Below are 4625 nucleotides of genomic sequence, written 5' to 3'. Positions count from 1 at the left end.
TCCGAGGCAGTATCACTACGGAAGTAGGATTGCCCAACCTTCCTTCCGAGGAGTGGCTGGTGGGTTTGAACCGCCAGCCTTCTGGTTAGCAAGTGCCTTAGGCACTATGCTACCAGAGCTCCATATAGAGTCAGCAAAAAGTGAGAAGGCCCTAAATGAGATGGATTGACACAGTGGCTGCAACGATGGATTCAAGCATAGCCAGGATTGTGAGGATGGCGCAGGGCTGGGCAGTGTTTCTTTCTGTTTACATAGGGTCGCTATGAGTTGGAGCTGCCTTAACAGTACTTAACAACAACCTAAGTTTCCTCATCTACAAAATGAACATGTTGGCCTAACCTGGGCTGCTAAATAAATTTATGGGTTGGCTCTCTGAGGAACTGTGTTGAGAAGGGGTCTAAGTTCATGTCTGAGCATATTGGGAAAGGGTTCAGGTAGTGATAATGATATTTAGCATGGGCACTGGGTTGGAGATGGTGGCAGTTCCCTGAAGGTCAATTCTCCTGCAAACCTCTCAGATGGGGCTGTTTTTTCTCTCATGCTCTACATATCTTAGAGATGGAATTGGGCCAGATGTTATCCTCATTCTCCATTACAACTGCCAGAACACCACTTCCCATCCACTTGCAAAACCCCATTCTTTTGCAGCTCATGACATCCCAAAATACAACCCTCTCTTCTCATGCATGCTGTCATCTACCAGCCTTCAGATCATTTCCCTTCTTTCTGGAAAATTTAAACTTGGATCATAGCTTTCCTTTCCAACCCTACCCTGTCATTATTCTCAGAATGTCTACAACTAAACTTTCCTTGTAGTTGTTTTTAGATTTTGGCAAGTCGACTCCAACTCATAGTGATTCTATGTACAACAGAATCATGTATTGCCCAGTCCTGTGACATCCTCACATTTTATGCTATGCTTGAGCCCATCATTACAACCACTGTGACAATCCATCTCATTGAGGGTCTGCCCCTTTCTCACTCACCTTCTACTTTACCTTTATTCTTCTTCAGGGACTGGTCTCTTCTAACAATATGACTAAAGTAAGTGAAATTAACCCTGGCTTTTCTCACTTCTAAGGAGCATTCTGGCTGGACTTCTTCAAGGAAAGATTTGTTGGTTCTTCTGGCCATCCATGGTATTTTCAGTATTTTTCACCAGCACAATTCAAAGGCATCAACTCTTCTTTGGTCTTCCTTATTCACTGTCCAGCTTTCATGAAGATGAGGCAACATCTTTGCTCATTAACACTTTTCTTTTTTTGCAGCAGCAGATTTGTCCATTATGCTACAACGTCTGATTTCTTGACTGTTGCTTCCATGGGTGTTGATTGTGGATCAACATAAAATGAAATTCCTGACAAATATTTCCACCATTAACATAATCCATCATATAAGTAAAATAAAGGAAAAGCACCACATGATCATATCAATTCATGCAGAAAACACATTTGATAAAAATCTAACTCATTTCTGATTTAAAAAAAAAAAAACTCATTAAAATAGGAATAGAAAGGAAATTCCTCAACATAATGAAAGGCATATGTGATAGTTGGAGTTGTGTGTCAACTTGGCTGCACCACAATTCTGAGTGTTGAAGCAGTTGTGATGTGGGTTATTCCCATGATGAGATCAAATGTATATGTTCTGAGCAGCCAATCCATTGAAAGGGAGTTGCCCTAGGGTGGCCTGCTTCTAATATATTTATGGACATTCTGGGAAAATGAGACACTCTTCTATGGATCAGGATCTTATTGTGCTGCCTACAACTGTCAGTGAGCAAACAATCCAACCATTTGGTCTGGTGATCTTGGATTCGTCATTCACTGGAGTCAACAGCAGGTATACTGCCTGCCAACCTTGAGCTGGTCAGCCCCTGCAGCTGCATGAGTCAGGAAAAGCCTCCAGCTTGACATGTGATCCAAGAACTTGGGACTTGCCAGCTTCTATAAGTGTGTGAGCCATTTTCCTAAGATAAATTTCTCTCTCTCTCTCTCTCTCTCTCTCTCTCTATATATATATAAGCTTTACTGATTTTGCTTCTCTAGAGAACCCAGCCTAACACATTTGGTACAGAAAGTGGTTCTAGAGAGACAAAATCATAAGGATGGGCTTCCTAAATTGGTTCTCACTGATTCTGTTTTGGTTCTCCAATTTGATTAATCGTAGTCACTGGTGACTCTGCCTCCATTAAGAAAGAGGGCCCTGCTAATCGCTGGTGTGAGGTGGCAACATTAATATGCAAAATAGCAATCATTAGCCATTAGATAGATGCAAATCAAAACAACAATGAGATACCATCTCACCCCAGCACTAATAGCAAAGGTCTACTAGACAAAAAATCACAAGTGCTTATGAGGATGTGGAGAGACTAGGACTCTCATACACTGCTGGTGGGACTGTAAAATGATACAACCACTGTGGAAATTGGTATGTTGATTCTTTAAAAAGCTGGAAATCAAAATACTATTTGATCCAGCAATCCCATTACTCGGTATATATCCTAAAGAAGTGAGAGGCAGGACATGAATAGATATATGCACACCCATGTTCATCGCAGGACTATTCACAATGCCAAAGAGATGGAAACAACCTAAGTGTCCATCAACGGAGGACTTGATAACCAAAGCACAGTATATACAGGCAATGGAGAACTATGCAACACTAAAGAATGATGTAAAATCCATAAAACGCCTCATAATGTGGATAAACTTGGAGGACATAATACTGGTGAAATAAGTCAATCACAGGACAAATATTGCATTAGAGCACTATTGTAAAAAGTCAAGAAAAAGTTTATATATGAAAGGAAACTTTCTTTGTTGGTTACCAGGGATAGGAGGGGAGAGAAGGGAAGACAAGTATTAATTTGGGTGAAGAGAAAGGCATTACACCAAAAATGAGTAACTAGCACAATAACACTAAGGAAAAGGAAAATTCAGAGAAGTGCGCAAAACGTACAAACAACAAAGATAAACATTTTACATATACAATATTGTGGTATCAATATTAACAAACATTAATCTACAGGTAGATACATAGGTTGTTGGTGTTGTTATTTGCCATCGAGTCGGCCCCGACTCATAGCAACCCCTCCTTGGATTTCCAAGGCAGTATCACTACGGAAGTAGGATTGCCCAACCTTCCTTCCGAAGAGTGGCTGGTGGATTTGAACCGCCAGCCTCCTGGTTAGCAGTCAAGTGCCTTAGGCACTATGCTACCAGAGCTCCTGATACATAGGTAGACAGGCTAAATGATCAGGTATGTTTAGGTAAAAGGGAATATACTCATGACCATTTGGCAGTTAATATTTCCGCATACATATTTGTATGTGCTACAATAATGTCCATATGACTAGAACAGAGGAAAAGTTATGATAACTTCTAAGTCACAGCCAATCACCCTGAGGGAGCAAGTAGTTGGACCTGTGGGTTCAGGACCATGGTCACAGGGGACATCAAGTTCAATTAGCATAACATGCTACACAAAAACATTGTTCCACATCCTACTTCGGTGAGAAGCAACAGGGGTCTTACAAGATTGCAAGTGGCCATCCAGATGCAACAACTGGTCCCTCCTCTTCCAGAGCAAAGGAGAATGAAGAACACCAAAGATGCATGGGAACAATTAGTCCAAGGGACTACTGGACATGCAAACCTCAGCCAACATGACTGTGAGACAAGAAGTAGATGGTGTTCAACTACCACTGTCAACCACTCTGAAAGAAATCAGTGTATGAGATCCTGGATAGAGTGAGAGAAAAATGTGGAACAAAACTAAAAATCATAAAAATAATAAATAAATAAATAAGGCCACTCATCTGATAGAGACTGGTGAAACCCCTGAGACTATGGCACTTAGTCACCCTTTGGTGAATTCAATTCAAATTCATTCCCATGGCTTCCAGCCAAACAGTGGATAGGCATAGAAGGTGAACATTTACAACAGGTAGTTACACTCCTTAGAACAATCAGTCATGGGAGATCAGAAGGGCAATATTTGCACAGGGAGATAGCACAGAAGTCAGGAATGCATACAAAGGACATGAAAAAGGTAACCACTGGGAGGAAATGGAAAGAGAGCTGTTATATTATGGGGATTTCAATCAATGTCATGAAACAAGATATGTATGAACTGCTGTATAGAAAATGAATTTGCTCTTTAAGCTTTCACCTAAATCACAACTAAAAAAAAAAGGGGGGGGTTATGTTCACACAAAGACCTAGGGAACTTGCTTGAGTATGTCCTTTTCTAATTTAAATTCAGATTGGAGTCCTGGTATTATCTTGTAGCCACGTTGGGGTTATGAGTCAAGCTGCATGATCCTGAGTCATATCTGGACCACAACATAGGCAGGTAATCAAGCCCCAGAACCAATCTTGTAACGTTTTTAATCTTCAATTATGCATGTACCCCAATCACTGTTTTTTTCTCACTTCTGTAGTTACTCCTGTGACAATGATGAATTGCTGTGCCACCAATAATGATTTTGTGATGGTTTCCTTTGTTTCCAATCATATATACTTAGCTCCATGGACATGACTCAGTGGACTCCACTCAACTTTTTGTACTTCATACATGTAGATGGTTTCCCTCATGCTGGATGATTGTCTTTGTTTTGTATT

Source organism: Orycteropus afer, unplaced genomic scaffold (assembly GCF_000298275.1).
Source record: "Orycteropus afer afer isolate SDZICR_OR568_19922 unplaced genomic scaffold, OryAfe1.0 scaffold00139, whole genome shotgun sequence".
In the NCBI taxonomy this organism is placed as follows: Eukaryota; Metazoa; Chordata; class Mammalia; order Tubulidentata; family Orycteropodidae; genus Orycteropus; species Orycteropus afer.
The sequence above is the reverse complement of the archived record's forward strand: the minus strand, read 5'-3'. Positions refer to the sequence as shown.